This window comes from Ursus arctos, unplaced genomic scaffold, assembly GCF_023065955.2.
Source record: "Ursus arctos isolate Adak ecotype North America unplaced genomic scaffold, UrsArc2.0 scaffold_16, whole genome shotgun sequence".
Taxonomy (NCBI): domain Eukaryota; kingdom Metazoa; phylum Chordata; class Mammalia; order Carnivora; family Ursidae; genus Ursus; species Ursus arctos.
In genome coordinates this window covers 3,781,219-3,804,572 of record NW_026622830.1, presented here as the reverse complement: position 1 = coordinate 3,804,572, position 23,354 = coordinate 3,781,219, and positions in this window count along the sequence as shown.

Here is a 23,354-nt window from a genome sequence, read left to right as displayed (position 1 = left end):
AATTAAAAAAAAAAATGGAATCATCCAGTATTTGCAGGGCTTGTGTTTTTGCCTTGCTGGTGGTGTTGCTTATTTCACATCATGGCCTCAAGGTTCATCCATATTCTGGCAAGTTCAAAATTTCCTTCCTTTTTAAGATTGGGAATTTTCCATTGTATGGATAAATGACATTTTGCTTCTCCACTCATCTGTTGATGGATACTGGGGTTGCTTCCACATTCTAGCTTTTGTGAATAATGCTGCCGTGAACATAGGTGTACAGGTATCTTTGAGACCCTGCTTTCAATTCTTTTCTATATATATATTCAGAAGTGGGATTGCTTCTGGATCACAGGGTAATTGTATTTTTAAGTTTTTTGAGGAAGCTGCATACCGTTTCCCACAGCTGTGCCATTTTGTACTTTATACTGTACAATTACATTATACATTATACAGTCCCACCAACAGTGCACGAAGATTCCAATTTCTCCACATCCTCACCAAGACTTATTTTTTTGTGTTTTTTGTCCATATTTTAAAAATATAATAGGTGCGACGTGGTATCCCATTGTGGCTTTGGTGTGCCTTTCCCTAATGACGAGTGATGTTAAGCATCTTTTCACAGGCTATGGGCCATTTGCATGTCTTCTTTGGAGAAATGTCTGTTCAAGTCCTTTGCCCATTTTTGAATCGGGTTGTTTGTTCTTCTGTCATTGGGTTTGAGGAGTTCTCCAGATATTCTGGATATGAGTACAATCTGCAAGTATTTTCTCCAATTCTGTGGGTTGCCCATTGAACACCTTTGATTTGTGATTACGCTATCACATCTGTGTCTTACTCTCTTTTCCATCAAGGCTCAGGGCAAAGGAAACGTCAGGGAGGCTGTGACTGAAAATTCAGGCACAGCTGGAACCAGGGGCTCAGACAATGCCAGCAGTCCCAGTATGCCTCCATCTCTGGGATCCTCTCTCGTCCATGTTGTTGGAACTCTGACGTAGGTGATGACCTCCAGAATTCCAGACCATCCTCTTCAGGGCCGGTGGTTTTAGAAGGGCTTCTCTCTCCTCATCCAGTGAAAGTCCCGTGTATGCCTCCCTGGACCAACTTTCCAGAAACAATCGCTGAGACCAGCTGAATGGACTATGCTGATTGGTCAGACTGGGTCATGTGCCCACCTCTGGCATTAGGAAGAGGTCTTGGCTCCACTGGTGTTAAGGAGGGAGCTGCCCTGAGGGAAATAGAGCTTTTGTTACCAGCAGAGGGGGGCAGAGGCTGCAAAACAGATGTTCACTGCACGTAAGTGGGCCTGGGAAGGCGGTGACCCTCTAATGCCAGCCCATTGGGGTACTGAGTCAATCTGTGGGTACATGGCTGCACTGTCGTCTGCCGCATGTCCAACAGAACATGCACGTGGTGTTGGGGGCGGGGACGCGCAGGAGCCAAATGCATGGGGAGGAGAAACAAGGAGAGGCTTCAGAGAAGAGGCAATGCTTAAGCTGGGTCTTGAAGGGTGAGTAGGAGTTCACCAGGACATGCCCAGTGTGCTGGGCAGAGAACAAAGGCACTGAGACATTGACTGAGGTTTGAATCCTGACTCTCCCATCCGAACTTCCTAGGACAAGTTACTTCATTTCTCTGAGGCTTAGTTCCTTCCTCTAAAAAGCAGTGTGAAAACAGTACCTCTGTACGGCAGCTGATGGAGGAGAAAATAGGAGGAAGCTGGGGATGAAGTTCTCCTCCATACAGTGGAGATGATAATTGTACCTTCCTCAAGGAGCTGTCCTGAAGACTATATGAATATATGCCCACGCTGGCACCTAGCGTTAGTTGCTAATTGTTGTTGCTATTGTTACAAAGTTCTAAAGATGAGGAGGGGTAAGGACAGGAAATGCCAGAGGCAGGCAGCTTTGTACCCAAGGACAGGAAATGCTAGAAGCAGGTGGGTGGGATGCCCAGTAGCATCCAAGACCAGCGCTGCACTCAGCAGCCCTGTGGACATGGACAAGTCCTTCCTCTGTGCGGCCTGCCCTTCTGCATCTGTGACATGGACATGATTACACCTGGTCATGGAGCGGCTAGGGTTTGAACGGGTGGGCTCTGGGCAGAGCGGCACCTGGAAAACGCTCAGTGGTGAGGATGGAGGGGTGTTGTCCCTCTGACGCTCTGACGACCTTTGCCTGTTGCGCTGAGCCAGTCAATCTGATGGTTACAAGGACCTCTCCAGAGGACCCTGCTGCTGCTGAGGGTCCTGAGACCATCTCAGGCCAGAAGCTCTGCCTCAACAGCAAGCCCCCCCCCCCCAAGTCAGCAGAGGCTGCTGGAGCCCTTTGGAAACTAGCTGGGGGAGCGGTTGTGATTGGTGGGCGTTCTCAGAGGACTGGGGGGGGGGGCGCTGGCACAGTTCTAGTTCTTGAGCTAGTTGGTGGCTACGAGGGTGTCCCACATACAGTGCACATTAAGCTAGATAGTTATGGTTTTAATTTTATTTTTCGCGAAGATAGACAATGTATGTCATGGTGTATCAGCACAACAGTGGCTTCTGCATCCTTAGCAGGTGTATTAAAGGCAGCCAAGACGTCTCCGCCCTGGAGAGTCGGGCGCCAGCACAGTCTAGACTCCCCCGGGTCTCATTTCCCCGTCCCCAGGTCCATTTTATACCCCAGAACGCTGGCGCTCAGAGCGTCCCACAGCGGCTCTCACTGGGCAGCCTCCTCACACTCCAGTGAACTGGCGGCTGCCCCTCCTGCCCGCCGTCCCTTTAACGCTTCCTGGGCGCCCCTGGCACTGAGGCCCCGCAATCTGGGCTGGGGCGCCCCCCGGCGGGTCCGGGGAGATCAAGGTCAAGGCGGCGCCCCTAGGCGCCCCCGCCCGGCGGAGGGGCGGGCTTGTGTGGTGCCCCGCCCGCGCCCGGCCCCGCAGCCCCGCCCCCGCCCGCACCCCCTCCCAACCTCCCGCACCCCCGGGTTCTGCGCGGCGCTCGGCGGCCCCCGGCGGACGCGGCCCGAAGCGGGCCTCCGGCGAGATGCGCGGCCGGGGCGGGGGGCGCGCTGGCTGGCCGGCGCCGGTGCGCTCGCTGCTGCGCGCCTTCGGGACCCGGGACGCCGCCGCGGCCACTGGAGGCCCCGCGCAAGGTAAGCGCGCGCCGCGGGGAGGGGCCGCGGGGCCGGGGGGCTCGGGGCTGGAGAGCGAGCGCGCGGGGAGCCCCAGCCCTGCCCTCGGCCGCTGCGGGTTGGCCAGGACACTCGCGGCGCCCCCAGCACAGAGGTGGGCGCCTCCTGGCCCGGGCTGTCCCTACAGCCAAGGCGGGCGACTCTGTCCCCAAACGAGGGCAGTGCGCACAGTGGTCCGACGCTGGCCTTGGGGTCTTGGGGTTGGCCGTCGGGGCTGGGAATCCACCTCTGCTAGCTGCGTGTCCTGTGCGCAAGGCACTTGCCTCCGTTGTCGCGTCTGTAAAATGGGGGCGATCCAGTGTTTGAGTCTTGGGGCAGTAGGTGGGATCACATGGGCAGCGTCCCCCAACCCAGTAAAAGTTCCACACGTGTTCCATTGTCCCCCTCCCCCCCCAAAGGAGGACAGCGGGCCACCACCTGTGTCTGGCAGGAGAGGCCAGGGCCCCTGCAGGCAGACACCTGGTCCTGGAGCGGGTCCAGATGAAGTTAAAGGGACAGGATCTCAGGAGAGGGGCTGAGGAAGCTGCAAAAGGTTGAGAGCAGCACCTGCCCAGGAAAGAGGCTCTGGGGGTGCGAGGCGGCTTAGCTTTTCAGGTGAGGAGGCCAGAGAGCGTTGCCTGTCCGCAGTGGCCGTTGGTGCACTTGGTAACCAGAAGGCTGAACACTGTTGGGGCCGAGTAGACTTGGACCACTGTTTGTGGACTGGCCAGGTGGTGAGAATCCCCTATGACAAGCAGCGTCCCCAGGGTACCACCCTCGGCCTGCCCCTCAGATTCTCCTGGAATCAATATTTTTAACCAGTGCCCCAGGTGATTCTGCAGTCAAGCCAGTCTGGACACTGGCTTAGAAACCTCAGTAGCACTTAATTGGTGGCTCTCAGCAAGGGTGTTTCTGGTCCGCCCCCCCATTTTTGGTTGTTACAACTCCCCCCTAATTACTACTAGCATCTAGTGGGGAGAAGCCAGGGGTGCGGTTAAACATCCTATGATGCCCAGGACAGCCTCCCCCTCCCCCCGGAAAAGGAAAGAGGAGAATGATCTAGTACACACTGTCAGTGGTGCTGAGGTTGGGAAAACGAGGTATACAGAGTCAGAGGGTCTAGACCTCAGCGATGCTGGGGTTTTGGGACCAGCAGGTGTCCTATGAGAGCCAGCTTTGCCAGGCCCTCTGTGGTGCCCCAAGGGCAAGAGGCCCATGGCTGGAGCTTTGGGGCGCTTACGTTTGGTTAATGGAGTACCTGGACTCTGTGCACAGAGAATGGGCAGCTCTCCTGCTGCTAAATCCATCCCTCCAGAATACTGAGCACCCACTCATTGTAGACCTTGTGCTGAGCTCTGGGGGTACAGCGGTGACCAAGAGTGGGATGCTCCCACCCAGGGCACTCACGCTGTAATGGGGACAGAAGTTCCCGCACCCCATCACCCCATGCCTGCACACAGGAGGCGCATGGTGCTGGCTTCCTCCCCGAAAGCACCCCCGCCCCCAACTTTGGGTACTGAGTTTACAGCCAGGTGTGTTTGGGGTTGGACTTTGAAAAGACAATCCAAGTCCTGGCTTCCAGCGGCTTGGCGGTGCTTTCAGAGCCCCCACAAGTGTGTGAGCTGCCCCGTGGACGTTACGCAACTCCTGCCCCACACGGTCACTTCAATTGTTGGGCATTTTTTAAAATAGTTCTGTGGCTTCTGTGTAGGCCTTGCAGGATGGCAGGGCTCAGCCTCTGCTAACCCACTTTTCCCGGGGAGAAAGCAGCGCTCAGGTAGCGGGTCAGCTGATGTTTGTTAAGCACTGCGAGTGGCTCAGGCGCTGACCTAGATGCGGGACAGGAGGGCAAGGTCAGCTTCCTGCCCTCAGGGAGCTTTTATTCTAGTAGGAGGGAGATCCATAATAGGCCCTGAAGCCAAGAAAACAAAACAGGATGATCCCTGGGCAGAGAATGGCTGAGAAGAAGGTTAGGACCCCGAGGCGGTGATTAAGAATGGGGGCTGCTGGAGGAGGGGGGTGGCCAGGGAAGGTTCTTGCAAGAGGAATATTGGGCTGCAGCTGTGATGGCTGGGGAGAAGCAGGGAGCCGTGCGGCTGGGGGGTTGAGCATTCCCTGTGGGAGGAAAAGCTGCCAGCGGCCCTGAGATGGGAATTAGCTTGGTGGAAACGGGGAGCAGAAGGGTCACTGAGGCTGCAGACCCGTGAGCGAGGGGTGAGGTGCGCAGGGAGACTCTGGACCCTCTGATGAGCTGTGGGGCTTTAGCTTGTGCCGTCTGAGGCCACTGGCGGCCCTGAAGCAGAGGCATTGGCTGACCTGCTGCGTCTGAGAGCAGCTCTTTCTGGCTGTCCTGGCTCTTGGTGGGAGGAGAGATGCCTGCTGCCCAGCGACACAGGTGGGCGAAGTGGACAGCCTTGGGGGTCTGAAGTGCAGGACAGCTCCCAGGCTCCGCATCTGGGGCGGTGGGAGGGAGGTGGTGGCTCCGTGTATGGCCCTCGAAGGCATCGAAGGAGAGAGGGTGGTGGGGGAAATGTTGGCAGGAGGAGGCATTCTAGTGTGAAGAGGCCTGTGGACATGCTCGAGGATGAGCGGCGGGGGCTGTGGCATATCTGCGTCTGGAGCCTGGGCTGTAGGTCGGCCTGGAACCTCCAGTCCGAGACTCATCGCGGTGGAGGCTTCCTGTAAAGGATGTCACCCGGGAGGTGGAAGGGGCCTGAGACAGAGTGGGGCCGAGGTTCTGGGTTTCGGTATTGAATCAGATAGGACCGTCCAAATACCAGACTTCGGTTTGGAGCAAGGGTCCAGGGAGCCAGGGTAGAGCCTGGCTGCGTGCCCACAACTGTGTGTTCTGACGGCCAGCCCTGGGCAAGCAAGGAGCCGGGGGATTGGTCCAGCTGCTGCTGGAAGCTCAGCTCCCTCGATTTGCGCGGCTACTTCCCGGAGCTTGCTTTGGGTGGACCCTAATTCCCAACCTTAAAGGGATAATGTGTTATTTATGTGGCCAGAGCTGCTGCTTCAATTTGGGAACAAATTAGCCACTCATTCTTCCAGACTTCGAAGTCTGATTTGGAAGCTCTGACTCGTACCGGGTATTTCTGCACCAAATGAGGGTTTTTGTTTTGAAGGGGAAGGCACGATCGATGATATCACGACTCGCCCCAGCGGATGCTCATTACAAGTTGTGGCTTTAGGGCCTGCAAGAGGCAGCTGGAGATGTAATGCCTCGTTTCCCTGCTCAGCTCGGGGCTCAGAGTTAGGGCGGGGCCGGGCTCCCCCCAGGCAGTGACCCTGAAGACGTGGATAGGATCAGAGTTGCCCAGTTCTGTTGCAATCGGAATGACAGCCAGCTGTGCGCAGCGGGCTCTGGGGCTAGCAAGTGACTAGGCCTCGGGGGCAAGAGGAGCGCTTGCCCGTTCAGGAGACTGGAAGTCCAGAGCCGGGTGGCTCAGTAGCTCCAGCCCGCATCCCATTGTCTGCGCAGGACTCGGGCTGGGTCACCTCACCCGCCCTTGCACCCATCCCTGTGGCCTGGAAGTGGGGGGCGGGGTTGCTAGATGGCAGAGGCCAGGTATGGATGCACATCTCTCAGTAGCCAGGCCCGAGACCCCCAGAAGAAATCAGGGGGATGCCCGCAGAAGAGGGAGAGTGGGTGCCGGCTACAGCAAACACCAACCAGCCCATTTCCAGCGGCCCCCCAGCAGTGTGGGAACCCCCAGGCCTGGGCTCACCCGGCCTGCGGAATCCACCGTCCTGGAGCCGTCCTGCAGGCCTCAGCCTTCTCCCCTGGGACAGGTGTGTGCTTGGAGGCAAAAGGCAGTTTGTGACCATCAGGCAGCAGAGGCCCTGCCAGGGTTTGCCGTCCAGCTTAAGACCTCCCCTCCCCTCCTGTCACCTGCCCAGGTAGCCAGGGCATTCTCTCTGCTCGACCCTCGTCCGCAGGTATCGGCCATCCTGTTACCTTCAGGGTAGCTGTCTACTGATGAATGCGACCAAATGACCTCGTCGATCCCTCCATTTCTGTTTCAAGGGCACTGAGTGACCCTCAGGCTCTAGAACAGGTCTGGCCTCTGGTCAGCGCTAGTAACTATTTGTCAGATGAAGCATATGCAGTGTGTTCTCCTTTGCAGGCAACAGGCTTCTTTGGGGAACACTGTCATTCCACTAGTAGATCATGATGGCCCCGGCCACGTGAGAAGTGCAGACATTGCAAATGAGGCGAGCACGCTCCTTGCGCTTCTCCCTTACTCCCCAGAGATAACCCCGTATTACCGTTTCCCGGGGTTCCCAGCAGACTTCCCGGACGTGTGTGCGCGGGGCTCAGAAAATGTGCTGGATGGTTTCCTGTAAGTATTTTCACAAGTGGCATTTGAAGACAGCACATCTTGTTCTGAACTGTATTGTTTGCGTGCACCAAGGTGTCTTGGAGATGTATCTGGGTTAATAGATTCTTTCTATTTGCTTCAGAATATTCCACTGCCGTCTTAGCCTTTCTGCAGCCGCTGACCTTACAGGTTGCTCTGCGATCTTTGTGTCTCGGGCGGGGCTGCAACGAGTGTCCCGTGTGTGTAGCTGGTGCACCTGGGCCAGCGTGCCTCTGTAGGGCGCTTGTCAGAAGTGGAGTTTCTGGGGCAGAGGATGCACACATTTTTAAATGTATTTGGTGTGGCTCAGTTGTGGAAGCTGTGTGCTTCCACCAGCAGTGTCTGAGGTGCCTGCTCTCCAGCTGTCTTGAACTGCTTCCATTCTTACATTTTCTCAGTTCTACAGAAAACAAGTGGAACTTCCTTGGTTTAATTTCCATTCCCCAGATTGTATTTCAGGGTTTCTGTTTAAGATTTTATTTAAGAGAGAGAGAGCGCACAAGCCAGGGGGAGAGGCAGCTGATCAGGGAACCTGAAGCGGAACTCTATCCCAGGACCCTGGGGTCATGACTTGAGCTGAAGGCAGAGGCTTAACCGACTGAGCCCCCCAGGCAGCCCTAGAGGGTTTTTTTTTTTTTTTTTAATGTTGGCCATTTGGTTAATTTCTGGGAGTTGCCTCTCAGTCGCCAGTCTTTCTGTGAGGTTGTTGGTCTTTTTCTAATTAGTTTGTAAGAACTATTTGTGTGCTCTGGATTTTAACCCTCTACTTGCTGAAATACTTTTGCCGTCTCTGTGGCTTGTCTTTTAACTTTGTCTATAGAGTAGAAGTGTTTAGGTTGGTAATGGACATATAACATTGTATTAGTTTCAGGTATACAGCGTAACGATTCGATAGGTATATACATTGCAGAGTGACCCCCCACAGTAAGTCTAGTGAACATTCATCACTGCACATAGTGGCAATTTTTTTCTTGTGATGAGAACTTCTAAGATCACTCTCTTAGCAACTTTCAAATTTGAAGCCTGTGCTCGGAACTAACCTCACCACCCTGTACATTCCATCCCTGAGGTTTTAGTCTTCACGTAGTAAAATTTATCAAGCTGCTTCTTGATGTATTTACTTTTGTTTCTTAAGAAATCTTTTCCTGCTTCGAGTTTAGAGTGAACACCTTGCCCTAGTTTGCTTGGGACGGTCCTGGTTTTAGCACCAACAGTCCTGTGTCCCTAGAACTCCTCAATCCCCAGGGGCAAACCAGGATGGTCAGTCATAAACATATATGTCACGTTTCCTTTCCATGGCTGAATAGGGTTTTTTTGTTTTTGTTTTTGTTTTTTTTACATTTATGTTTCTAATCCCCTATAGTTCACTTTCGTGAATGGTATGCAGTACAATATAGATTTTTCAGCAGGGATTCCTAGAGTCAAGATGTTTAATCCAGGGAGCTGTTGATTCTGGTGGAAGTGTGCTGCCCTGCCTGAGCCCAGGGAGGAGAGGTGGTCTGGAGGGGCAGTGGGGGCTTCAGGCACTTTGCCCAGGATCCCAAAGCAAATCGTGTCTTCTGAACTATAAATGGAAGCAGATTTTGGGCAAGAGTTTGTTTTCTGATTTCATAACGTATGTGACTTTATTGTTATGATTACCATTTGGTTATTCATTAATTAAATTCCTTCAACTGAGAAGCAGCAACTCACAGGGGCCAGCTGTTCAGAAACACCTAGATGTGCCTCTCGCCGCCCTGGCTGCTTTTCACGGCCGGGCCCCCCTGGAAAGAGACCCTCCCATGTGCCGCCCAGACAAGCATCCTCACGACTCACTCTTAGTAAACCCAGGGCACTGGATTCCCCAAACCCCTCCTTTGTTTGAGCTTCGTTAGGGCAACCTGCTGCATTTGGGATTTCTACCAAAATTCAGTTGCAGGAATTCAGTGTTAAGGAAAAATAATAGCAACAGCCCACACCCCTCACATCGGACTTCTCCAAGCCAGCCTGGCAGCCTGGTTGAGATGGTCTCACTGGGGCCCGGCAGGCTGCTGGCAGGCTCAGGCCCACACTGTGTACTCTGTGGTCGTGGGGCAGGGAGGATGGGGGCGGGGGGTGTGGGGGCAATTTGCCCTCTGTAGGCAGGTGGCCTGGGTTACCTGGGAAGATGTTGATTTTGTGCGATTGCCGTGTTTCCAGGGAAGGTGACTGGTTCCACCAGTCGCTGGGTATGCGTGAATATGTGTGTCTTCGTAAGGCCTTGTTCCCAGTGGAATCCAGCAGTCCTGGGTCCTCAGAGCTGGGATGCCCATCTGCTCCTGGCCCTGGGCTCTGGGTCTTCGGGGGTGGGCTGGACCTCTGCCGCAGGTGTTCCCGGGGCTCCAGCTTGCGGGCGGCCGACCCTTGGACTTCTCAGCCTCCATGATGCGTGTGCGCCTGTCCCTGTAATAAGTCCAGTCGTCCGTGTCTAGTGTCTCCTGTCAGTTCTGTTTCTCCGGGGACCCCTGGCTCATACGGCTGGTATGTTAGTTTGCTGGGGTCGTCGCAATGGAACACCACAGACCGCGGAGCTTAAACAACAGAAATTTGATTTCTTTTTTTTTTTTTTAGATTTTTATTTATTTATTCGACAGAGATAGAGACAGCCAGCGAGAGAGGGAACACAAGCAGGGGGAGTGGGAGAGGAAGAAGCAGGCTCATAGCGGAAGAGCCTGACGTGGGGCTCGATCCCATAATGCCGGGATCACGCCCTGAGCCGAAGGCAGACGCTTAACCGCTGTGCCACCCAGGCGCCCCAGAAATTTGATTTCTCACCGTGCTGGAGGCTGGAAGTCCAAAACCAAGGTGCAGGCAGGGTTGGTTTCTTTGGAGGCCTCTTTCCTTGGCTGTTAGATGGCCGCCTCCTCACGTGGCCTTTGTCCTCCATGTGCGTGTCCCCCTTGGTGGCTCTCTGCATGTCAACATTTCCTTTGCTTCTAACACCAGTCAGACGGGAGCAGGGCTCACCATAACAGCCTCATTTTATCTTAATTACGTTTTTAAAGGCCCCGACTCCAGATAAAGTCAAGGGCATAAGTGTATGACTTTCGAAAGGACACAGTTCAGTCCAGAACAGCCTGCAGGTCAGGGCCGCTGGGCGCCGGGAGCTCAGCCAGGACCGTGGGTTTCAGATCATTGCTACTTAGGCTGCACGGGGCAACGGGGGGTCCCAAGAGGGCGCATCCTAGGAGAAATAGGCTCAAGGTCTGTCATCTTTGATGACCCGGCCCTGGAAGTCACCCAGACCCGGGTGAGGGCTGACACCCCTCCCTCGGTGCGGGAGGTGCAAGGGCACACGGTGAGGACATGTGAGGTGGGATGATGCTGTGGCCATATTGGAGATTAGCATCGGCCACACGGTCTGAACGACTCCTTCCTCTTGCTGCTCCGAGCCTAACACATGCTGTCCTTAACTCCCATGCTGCCCTCATCACGGTGTGTAATTGTGTGAGAAAGGGTTAACTGAGCCAGCCCGTCCGTCTGCTTTCCTTACAAAGGTTGCTTGCGAGGCTGGCCTTCGGCGGCCCCCGAGCAGCTGGGCTTCAGGACGGGTCCCGCACTCTCGGACGGACCAGAGTGGCTCACTGGTCCGCAGCTTCCTGCACAGTGTGCTGTAGGCCGAGCACCTGCTTTCCCTCCGGGGCCCAGGCTCCTGGTGTGCTCCAGGCAGCGTGGATCTACAGAACCAGCCCCCAGTGCCCACTGTGGGTATTGGACCTCTAAGGGGCTTCCCTGGAAGACTAGGATTCACAGGTGTTGTCAGAACTTGTTGTTGGAGGACGTGAGTGCTGTCAGCATGCCTCCGTTGGGAGAGATTTCTGGAAGTTTGTGCCCAGTTTCCCCTGGGCTTCACCCCACATACCTTTTCCCTTTGCTGATGGTACTCGGTGTCCTTTCAGTATAATAAGTCATGGCTGTGGGTTTGACGGTATCTGAGTCCCGGGAGTCCCCCTGGTGACTCCCCAAACCTGGAGGTGGTCCTAGAGACCCTCACACAAGAGTCATGTGTTTGCTCCCCCGTTAGTGACTGTCTTCCCTGCCAAATGTCCAGCTCTTGCAGCAGGGACGTGCGTAGCACGCAGCTCGGTGCCTGGCGTATGTAGCACACAGTGGGTGCATTATAAATTCTGTGGCCCTACTGAGCACAGGAGCGGCAGTCGGTGGCGGGAAACCTCCCCTTTCCTGGCTCCAGGGACAAAGCCATCCTCAGGGCTCACAGCAGAGTCTCCCTCCAGGTGGCCTCTGTTCTGACATAGGGCCTCTGGCTCCTTCCTCCTAACGGGGCGCCATTAGGCCCACGAATACCCACATTCAGTAGCATTTAACCTTCACAGGGCGGGAGGCAGGCTGGCGGCCTCTTCATATGTGTCTCTGTTTGAGTGGCTCCCATGTTCTCCTGAACGCACATCATAGTTTTAGACTGCATCGAATGATTTACATACCATTTCTACAACAAAACGTGAATGGGTGTGTGTAGGCACGGGGTCCTATTCTCCGTGCCGACCCCACGTTCTGTGTACAAGTTCCCTAAGAGACCCCTGGCAGTCCCCTTTACCTAAGCCCTAATCAAATGTCGCCCCCGTCCCCACCCCCGTCCACCCCGACCCATTCCTCCCGCCACAGACATGGTCTCTCAGCAGGCGGACAGGTGTGCCGCTGCCTGTGGAGTTACAGATTTTGATGGGAGCAATCTGCCGCTTCCCCAGAGAGTAAGAACTAAACCAGGCTGTACTAGATGAGGTTACTCGTACGAGATGAGAGCTGTATCCGTCCCCTTACGAGTGTCAGAGCCGCGGTACGAACCGAGCGTTCTCCGCCGACCGCGAGGCTCTTAAACTGCCGTGATTCACACTCACACCTAAAGAGGACGCTGGTACGTCAGAGGCTTGCTGCAGATTTCCATTTCTATTTTAATGGCTTTGTTGTCTGTGCTTTTTTCTATAATCCACACAAAATCATGGCAAATCTTTCCCTCTGGGTTAAGCCTTGGATAATAAAAAGAAATACCTCTCTTATATGTAGACTCAAGTGATCTCCACCGTGGGGCATTATGGTCATGGGGCAAGTGCCAAATTCCTTACACTTCTCAATTGCGTTGGGTTTGCATGGGAGTCACCACAGTGTGGGACCAGAGAGAAGCCACCGTGAAGTCACCCCACGGGGACAGCGGTCATCACTCCAGCGGGTGCCAGACTCCAGGCTGAGTTCTCAGTCTGCCCCCCCCATGTGCATGTATGGATAGGAGCTATGACCCCATTTCACAGATGAGGAGAACCTAGTCTTGGAGAGATCGGATCACTTGCCCGAGGCCGCCCAGCTGGTGGAGCTACCTTTGAACTGGGGCAGTCTCCTTTGGCCGACTCTGGATTCCCAGCCATTTGCTGTCCTGCCTCTCGAAATTTATGTTCTCTGCCTTCTGTTCTGGAAGGCAATACTTGTTCTTAGTGCCTAATTTGGGAGTTCTTAATGGATGACCCAATTCCAGCTGCACCTTGGAGGTGCCTGCTTTGGAAACAAGGAGGCTGGTGGCAGGAAAGAGCCGTGCTCCACCCACAGGACACTGTGTGCCCTGTAGGGCGGATGCCGGGGCGGGGGGGGGGGGGGGGGGGGGGGGGGGAGGGGGGGGTTGTCCACCACACCCGTCCTCCGCTGCAGCTTCTTCCCTTTGTTTGAGCCTTGAGTTGACCTTGGATATGAGTGTGTCTCTCTTCTGTGGATCCTCTATGCAGGGTGGAGGGGTTCAGAGTCGAGCAGAGCTGGGAGAAAGGCCCCTGGAGTCAGGCGGATGGCGGGTTCCAGCTGCACTGCCGGCTCCCCGCATGACTGTGTGTGCGTGACCTCCCCCATCTGGGTCGTGCTGGCCTCGTCCCTGGAAGATGACCCCAGAACCAGTGTCCTCCGCCGCTCGGGAGGATGAAAGAGTGGATGTGTATTTGTCTCCCGCGGCTGCTGAGACAAATGGCAGGGAGCAGCCTAGAGTAGTACCCACTTATTTTCACCGCCTCCCGTGGTCTGCGTCCGATGGGCTTGGCTGAGCCCCTGCCCTTGTCCTGCAGGGTGGAGTCCGGTGTCTGCAGGTCTGCGCTCCTTCCCCGCGCTCTGGGGCGGAGTCTGTTTCCAGCGCACAGGGCTGTTGGCAGATGTCAGCTCAGGGCTATAGGCCTGAGCTCCCTGTTTTCCCGCTGGCTGTTGGCAGGGATCACTCAGCTTCTAGAGGCCTCTGTGTTCCCTAGCTTGTGGCTCCTCAAGGCCAGCGTTGGGGCTGAACCCTTCTCACAGCTTTAAGTCCCTCTCCCCTCTCCTCCAGCCCATCTCTTCCTCTCCGGCCTTCCGCCCCTCCTGTGATTGCACTGGGCCATCCGGATCATCCAGGATAATCTCCCTGCCTTCGGGGCTGATGATCGTAGCCCTGATTCCGACCACAAAAGCCTTCACAGCGGTGCCTGGAGGAGTGTTTGATTGAGTAACTGGGGGTCAGGAATCCCAGGGGGGATTAATATTCTGCTGTCCACACTGTGGGTAAGTGGATTAGCCCAGGGTCTGGCCCACAGGGAGCTGCTCAGTACAGATGGGGTGAGTGAGGGGACGCCAGCACGTGGGACCACCTTGCCCCAGCTGCACGAGTGTATGGGGGCCGGGTGGCTGAGTCCTGCTTTAAGGAATCCTAACATTGAAACAAAAACTCAAAAACCTCCCTCTGACTTAGCACATACATCAGTTGTTAATTATCTGTATTTTAATAGCGACGGTGCATAGGATTTTTTTCTTTATTGCAGTTGTAGCTGTAAGGTACCTTTGAATAAGGAGCTGGTGGAATATAGAGTGTATTTTGCTCTGCCCACTGCCCTGAATTTCCCCATCCTCCATGTTGGATTCAGGGGTCCTCATGCAGCCCTTTGTCTCCTGGCCCCTTCTTGCCTCCCTCCACTGACCTTCCACCTGATGGCCCCATAATGTCCTGAGAGAAGGTAAATCCTGTCTCTGCCCTGTCTGGAGAAACTGCTGGGTTTTTTTTTTTTTTCCCTGTTAGGATAAAATCCATGCTCTACCCCATGGATCATGAGGCCCTTTGAATTCTGGGGCCTCCCTGCCCACCCCACTGCCTGCCACCCAGCCCTCTATCAGCTGCTCAAACGGCCCAGCCTCAGGGCCTTTGCACATGCTGTTGTTAGGAGCACTATCCCGCACCCCCCCCCCCAGCACAACCCCTGGCACATACTATGAGCAAGTGACAAATGAATCAACGCTTGAGCAAATCAGTCAATCAAACCCAACACAGGGCCTTATGTTCTCGAGGGTGTTTGTCGCAGACCAAGCCTGGTGGATCTGTGTAGTCTTCTAGCCCCTGCCTAGATCCAAATGAAGGACCAGCTTCTCGTCCTCACCGTGTACCATAGGTTCTCGTGGGAGCCTGGGCCAACCCCACTCGAGATTCCTGCACCTTCGTTCCCTCCTGCTGACAGCCTCCCAGGCCCATTGCCCTAAAACCCTGAGGCTCCCTTTCATGCCATGGTGTGAGTAGACACATGGGTCCCCTGAGTAGCCCTGGAAAAGAACCAAGAGGGTCAGAAAGCCCCCAAACTGCATTGTGAGACACCAGGAGTATCTACTGTACCTCCAGGGGCTGACTGAAGTTATCTGCTGCGAAACACAGAAATCCGTGCTCTCCCCCCAGAGGCTGCAGAAATCCCCGGTACTCGTGTGGGATTGGTGGGAGGCTGGCAGGGGGTGCCGGAATCTGATTGCCTAAATGATTGCTCCCCCAAATTCGAAGTCCCAGTCGGCCCACCAGCTTTAGAGCTCACGTCAGTTTTAGTGAGCACTGGGCTCTGAAAGAGATCACAGCTTCTATGAAAATACGGACGTTATCGCCATTATTTATGGGTTTATACAAGTGGATTCTTGGGATTATCACTCCAGCCACAGGACTTATGATGTATTTTTAAAGTACTACCTATAAACCTAGCGCTATGGATTTTCTGTAATTTATAGATCGGGCTCAGTGCCGTGTTTGAACGGTTACAGTGTAAAGCACTTGGTCGGCCGTTTCTGCGACAGGGCGTTGGTGATATCAATCCGTTCCACGGTTAAGTCAATAAGCCCAGCTCTGCCCTCTCCCACGGGAGGAGAAACATGTCTCTCCAGAATATAAATCTGGTGAACATATTAAAATGTGCACATTTTATTGGAGGAAGGAGTATGTGTTTGGGTGACAAAGAGCATTACTTAAACATAAATTACCTTTTCTTAAAAGGCAAAGAGTGAAATGACCTGATGGTTCAGGCAGCATGGAAGAAGGGTACAGGTTTGCCCTTTTATTCATCTTTTACGTTATAATCATGCACACATTTCACGATCTCCTTCTCCCGGCACAAACGAAAGCACCTCTGCTGGGAGTGTGGGGGAGCAGCCTCTCCTGGAGGCGGCCGCTTCGGCGACAGGGGACAGGGCAGCCGGGCACCCTGCGTCCACGCACGCACAGCGTGATGTTGGCATTTGGCATTGTTGTGTTGTTACGCAGTGTATCCACCTGCCCTGTAAGTAACGAGTCACAGATTCATGTCATTCAAAAAAACCCGCTGTGTCACACCCCCCAGTTTGGATATAGCCAAGGTCAGCCTTTAGGCTTTGAGAGACATTAGATTGTTTTCACTTTGTCTGCCTTGTTCGTACCTTCCCGTATATGTGGGTTCCCGTGGAGTAGATGACAGGGGATGTCCGTGCTGGGTGGAGGGGACAGGGCGCATTTTGTCCTGGCAGAGGCAGCCAGCCCTCTTGCTCCGGCATTAGCTGTGCCATCAGCAAGCCTGGGAGTGGGGCCGGGAGTGGAGTCGGGTTCTGCGTGGATTTGTCCATGCAAATGGCTTCAGCGTAAGCTGGGGTCACGGTGGGGCATTGGGCGGGATGGGAGGCATCAGGGATGAGCTGGCACAGCGGAAACATTCTAAGAGTCCTTTCTGTCCTGTCACTGTCACTTTTTATCTCTGGGACCTTTGGTTAGTCACACACTGTCTTGGGGGCTCACCTTCATGGTTTGCAAAAGGAGGACAGTGATGTCAGCCTCCCAGGGTTGTCAATCAGGCATGTCATGTTCTTGGTAAGTCGTATGATTGCAGAAACACAGTTGTTAAATCTTCCGTCATCATTGTCGAGTTGGTGGCTTTTAGGGGACTCAAAAGCATGAAGTCCCTGCCTGCGCTTGATGTGGTAACAGCCTGAGCTCGGGAGCAGAGGACCTGGGTTCAAATCCTGCCTCTGCTATCCAAGCAAGTACTAAGCACTTTGCATCCCACTTGCAAAATGGGAATGTACTTGGACCTATCATAATTGGTGACTTTGAGCACCAGCCACATTGGTAATTATAAAGTGCTTAGAATGATGCCTGGCACAGTCTACATGGAAAGTAACTGAAAACCCAGGAGCAGTGGCAGGAGGCATAGAAGTTTCACTCCCTGCACACGAGATCAGAGGGGAGGCCGTCCGAGCTCTCTGTCTGCAGTAGCGGGCATTCCATTGTACGTGTGGTGCTGCAGGGTCGCAGGCTGGCCGCTGTGGCTGCGGACCCCACAGGACACTCCGAGGCCGGAAGCAGGAGCCCAGCTCTTGGCAGCGGTCACAACAACAAACGCCTTTTCCGTAAGTGGCTTCCGGTCTGCAGCAGTGTTTCCCAGAGGCCTCAGAAGCCAGCCCCTCTCCGTTCGTCAGCCCCCCCCCCCAACACACACACAGCGAGGGAAATGCATAGGATGTACAGTGCATGGAGAAAAGCTCCTCGAAGATTCATAGCTTTGTACTGCCCACACATCCCTGACTCCGATGAACCGGAGCCCATTGCTCTATTCTCCATCTTTCCTGTAGGGAGCGCTCTCATCTCTCCCTGGTTGTGCCTCTTGCCCTAAATCCGTCGCCACCAATTCACATGCCCACCCCTGGCCACCTGCATGTGCGTGGAGCCCTTTAGACGATATCAGAAGTCTTGCACCAGAGGACACGTTGTACTGATGGCAGCCAGCACATATGGAGGTGTCCGGGGTGCTGGTCACTGTGCCTTCCCTCACTCGCACCCTGGGCACAAGGGCAGTGTGGCAAGCCTGAGGCCACCCAGAGGAAGTCATCGAAGTCTCATGCTTGGGTCTTCAGCTCCTGCTCAGAAGGGCTTCACTAGATGGTCTGAGAATGGACAGCACTTTGAGGAGGGCTGGGGGCATTGCTAGGAAGTCGAGGGTCTCCCACAGCATGATTTTCAGGCCAGCTCCAGCTGCCAGTGCCTTTTGGTATGGAGAACATGGTTGGTGAAACGGAGGGTTTTGTTTTAAAAGAGTTACATGTGTTTTAAAAAGAGCCCTAGCTAGCATTGCATGATATGGCTTATGCTTATGGATGTCCTTATGTATCCTTATATGCTTGGCATATCCTTATGGATATGGCTGCAGGGGCAGACCCTGTCAAGAATGTGGCCAAAGGTCGGAAGAAACCCAGTGCAAGCCTGAGTCCCCAAGCCAAGTCCAGGGCGACCCCTGGGTGATGCTTTGGGCGCCGTGTCTCCAGTGGCCAGCAGAGGGCGCAGCTCCCCTCCTTACCGCCAGGATCTGCAGCAGCGATGCACTGGGCTGGTCGCTCTGCTGTCCCCACCCTGGGGTTTGCCCTCTTGTCCCTCTTCCATGGTTCTTTAAGAGCTTGGACAGAGACAGCGGCCTGAGCTGTGATTTGGAAGAGACTGGGTTTGCTGGTTTAATTCTCCTTTTTTAAAAAAATTTAATTCCAGCGCAGGAACGTACAAAGTTATATTAGTTTCAGGTGTTCGATGTAGTGATTGAACAGCTCTATGCACTATTCAGTGCTCAAGGTGACAAGTGCCTCCTCCTTCCCCATCTCCCACCGCCCCACCTCCCCTCTGGGAACCATCTGTGTGTTCTCTAAAGTTAAGAGTCTGTTTCTTGGTTTCTCTCTCTTTCTCATTTTCTGTTGTTCATTCGTTGTATTTCTTAAATTCCACATAGGAGTGAAATCTTGCCATTTGCAATGACCTGGGTGGATCTAGTGAGTATCACGCTAAGCGAAATAAGCCAGTGAGAGAAAGATAATTCTGTCCCTCCTGACGCAGGCTGTGGGGCGCTGAGCTCTGTCCTGGAGTCGGGATCTCACACGCACCGTGTGCATCGCGTGCTGGGTCCGCCAACACGTGTTTGCTTCCTGGGTGCCTGTGGAATGCCGGGCACGTTCTCGGGTGAGCAGACTTGACACAGATCCCTGAGCCCGTGGGCTGAAACCCCAGCAGCCCAGAGGCCGCGGCCATCAGTGAGCCGGGGCTCCTGGAACCACAAGGGGCCGGGGGAAGAAGTCAGTAGGCGCTGGTATAACCGTCGGAGCGCCTGCTGACTGTGGCCTCGTGTCGGTGGCCGGCGGTGCCTCACCGTCCCGCTGCTGTGCACTCTGGGTGCCTTCTATGCGTGTTTGGTGGACAGGGAATGGGGCCTGCAGCAGCGTGAGCCGCCGGCGCTGAAGGCCTGGGGGAGGGGCTCCCGGGAGAGGCCCCATGGGGGTGGTCAGCACTTGCCACCAGACCCCTGGAATGACCATGTGGAACGGCCGGGCAGCAGTGACCATGCTCGTTCTGAGATGAGGAATTAGAGGCCTGGAGAGGTGTCACCGGGCCTGCAGCTGGTACCAGACGGTCTGTGGGACCCTGGAGCTTGTGTCCTTTCACACCCGCCCCTCCCCCCCCCTTAAGGAACAGATGGTGTCCGTGGGTCTTGGTGCATGTTCAGCCATGGCCACGGGCTCTAACCCATCGTGTCTGATGCAGTTCATCCAAATGGGGCTCCTGGTCTGTCTGCCCCATCCTGCCCCTCCTGTGACCCTCCCCACCCTGGAAATAGCATTGTGCCCATCTCGTTGTCAGTATCAGATGTGACAGGTACCTTGATGTCCCTGCACCCCAGATCCAGTGAATCATCAAAAGTCAACAATCTGGGAGTCCCCTGTGGCTCCCCCCTCTGTCCCATCCCTCCACAGCCACTCCCTCGCCAACTTGCGGGACCACTTTGCAGTACTCAGTGCCCCCACGCCCGCCTGGATGGTTGCCAGCCCCCTCATCCCTTTCCCTGTACCCGAGGTCCCTTCTCCATCAGCAGCCAGAGGGACCTTCTGGAGACTCACTTCTGCCATCAGCTGCTTTTCACCATCCTTGGGATGAAATCCAGACTCCTGAGGAGCAGCACAAGGAGCCACGTGGTCTGCATCCTGCCCCTCTCTCCAGCCTGGCTCGCACCCCAGCCCCTCACTCTGCCGCTTTCTGGGGACTTCAGAGCCCCATGCTGCTCCCACCTCCCGGCCTCTGCCCAGACGGGTCTCTGCCTGGGTCCCGCTTCCTCTCTGGCTTGTCTGCTTAATCCCCACGGAGCCTCAGCTGCAAGAAGAGCATCACTTCCTCAGCCCGGCTCCTCCCTGCCCAGGTGAGGCGTGCCCAGCTCTATGCCCACGGCCATCGGTGGACTGATCGGTGGCTTAGTTGTTAATCCTGTCTGCTCAAGATCACGAGCTCCACGAAGCCAAAGACCAATCAGATTTTGTTCATTGTGATATTCTGGGAAAATCATGTGTTTTGGCACAAAATAGATATTAATCTGCACATTTATGAGAATAAAACCAACTCTAGAGACGTGTATGGGTGAGATTGGGCTCCTTGCAGCCCCTTCCCCCCACTTCCTGATGACAGTGGGCACTTCCTACGCTTCTCTGCCAGGCCCAGGGTCACCTCCACCATGAAGTCCCTCCTGACTGCCCCAGGCAGAGGAAGACCTTCCTTTTGCCTTCACTACTTAGTGTTTGTTGACTTGGGCCCCTTGTAGTTCTTTGAGGCCACTATGTTGGGGTTATCATGGCTGCTGGAGTCAAGAAATAGCTTCGGGTTTTCTGATCAAGGACCGGAAGGGTGATCCCTGAGAGGGCTTTAGCCTGACTTGAAGCCCCAGGCAGGGACAGGAGAGGTTTTAAGTATGATTACACTCTGCGGGGTGAGAAGCAAACCCAGTCATCCTTCAAACCCAAAGCCCAGCCTAGGTACCTTTATGGATGGTGTGTGTGTGTGTGTTTTAAAAACAGCTTTATTGAAATAACGTATGTGCCATAAAGCTCACCCGTTTAAAGTATAACATTCAAGGGTTTTTAATATATTTATAGTTGTGAAATCCTCACCATAATCTAATTTTAGAACGTTTGGAACATTTCCGTCACCCCGAAAGGAAGCCCCGAACTCATTAGCACCGTTTCCGCATCTCCCCAAACTTCTGGCCCGAGGCACCCACTCATCTCCCTGTCTCTGCAGGCATGTCGCGTCAATGAAATCGCGCAATGTGTCCTCCTTGTGACTGGCTTCTCCTACTTGGATAATGTTTCAAGGTCCGTTCATATTAGAGCAGGTATCCGTACTCCCTCCCTTTTTATGGCTGAGTAATGTTGCAGTGGTGGACTTGCCGTGTGTGTGCGCGCATGTAGCAGTGGAGGGACGTTGGGGTTGTTCACATGTTATGCGGCCTTGTTGGTTCCTGTGAGGTTTCTAGCAGGTGCTTATCGGGATCCTACTGAGGAGGGATGTCCACAAAGACCTTGAGGGTTCTCGAGGCTGGGACCTCCTGTGGACAGCGGCGTTCTGCCGCCTCTGGGCCAGATCCTCCCAGGCTTCCAGCCGCTCCTGCTCTGGGTCTGAATGACCTGGAAGGTCAAAGTCTGTCCTGAAGGCACTTACCCAGCAGATGAGTTTCTGTTGACCAGTACCAGTGGTCACCTTTTTTTTTTCTTTTTTGATTTAAAGCTATTTTTATCATGGAACATTTCAAAGCCAGAGAAAAATACAACGACAAGCTGCATGTCTATTCAGCTCTGACAAATCACAATATTTTGCTAAAGCATATTTTTTAAGAAACTAAATCTTGGTTGTCACTCTTGTCTTCCGTCTCTCCACTCCTGGAGCAAATGCCAAGTCTTCTTTCATGTGCTTTTATTTTTTTAAATTATTTTTTATTTTTTAAAGATTTTATTTATTTATTTGAGAGAGAGAAAGAACACAAGCAGGGGGAGAGGCAGAGGGAGAAGGAGAAGCATGCTCCCTGCTGAGCAAGGAGCCTCATGTAGGACTTCACCCCGGGACCCTGCGATCGTGACCAGAGCCGAAGGCAGACACTTAACCGACTGAGCCACCCAGGCTCCCTGTCATGTACTTTTGAGTCCTGCCCCTACAGTTTTGGGGGGCAGGTGAATGGTATTGCGGCAAAGACCAACTGAAGAGACTAGGAATTATTTTAGGTGGTGCACGGATAGGCACTTAGGAACATTGGAGCCCATAAAAAAAATTGTTTCCATGCTTTTGTCCTTTTGGTCACATTAAGAACATCTCGGTTTGGTGCCTGGGTGTCTGAACGCCTCTTCCACCCTTGCTCATCTCCCTTTCCAGCGAAGCGGGAGCCCACAGGGGACCCGGCTGGCAGGACCCAATCAACACCATAGTCCTTCCTGTAGATGACAGGGAGGCCACCTCTCTGTCGCTGGGGCAATGGTTTCCTTTAAAATGCATGTAAGTGCCAAGAATTGATTTAAAGAAAAATATTTTTTTTAAAGATTTTATTGATTGGAGAGAGAGAGACAGAGCACAAGCAGGTGGAGAGGCAGAGGGAGAAGCAGACTCCCCACTGAGTTGGGGGACTGATGTGGGGACTTGATCCGGGTATCTGGAGATCATGACCTGAACTGCAGGCAGATGCTTAACCATCTGAGTGACCCAGGCACTCCTGATTTAAAACGAAATCTTATGTCAGTAGCAGCATGGGTTCAGAGTGGGGAAGTCCAAACAGTGGGACGGAGGTGGGCAGCCAGCCGATAGCTGGAGGCCATGGGGCCCTTTCTTCTCTGGGATGTGCCCCTGGGCTGCCATCCTCCCCCCACCCCGCTGGCCCATCTCTGTATCTGCTGCTGGCTTTCTCATCTCCGTGTGGGAGGTGTTGATGGTGTGCTTGGGAGGGGGTTCGAAAGCCTGGAGGGGGCCAGGACTCAGCTTGGCTCTGGAGGGGCTGCCTGAAGACCCACTTGGAGAGACCCCGGGCCAGAGGCCTTGGACCTGCCAGTCCTGGCTCGTGACCCAGGCAGGCCACTCACCTCTCTGCCTTGCCGTTGTGTCTGAGGTGGGAACTCCAGTTGCTCTCACCTCCTCAGGCGTTGTGAGAAAGAAACACCCCGAGTACAGTGCTCAGCCCAGAGCTGGGCACATCACCGTCTGGCCCATTTCTGTGTGGATAAAAAGTATTCAGGAAAGTGTCCTCCCAGTTTCCCCTTTGTTTCATGGTGGTGTCAACTCTAACTGTTTTGGGGGGACATCCCTTGGTTTGTGGGTGACCGTTCTCAGCTCTACCCTTCCCTCTCATCCTGGAGGACCCGTTGCGGGGGCTGTTTCTGCATTTGTTCACTGTTGGATTCGTGACGCCTGATGGGGTACCCAGCATGCACTAGACTCTGGATTACTGGAATGAATGAATGAATGAATGAATGAGTGAAAGAATGCACGCATGCGTGCTTCTCTGGTGGCGACTGCTGCTGACAGCCCAAAGCCCTGTGTGGAGCGAACATCCACGATATTTCCCCACTTCTCGGTTCTGTCCTTGGCCCTTCATTGGGGTTCACCCAACATTGCCAGGGTGTTCCCCCTGCACCCCAGCCCTGCTTTAGGGGCTGACCAAATCTGGAGAAACAGCTCCCAGAAGGTCCCAGTTCCTGTGCTGCTGTGGCCAGCTGTGGGACCCCCTGGCAAGCTCCTCCTCTGATCTCAGCTTACTCCGTGGAGTGGGCCTGCCCCCTG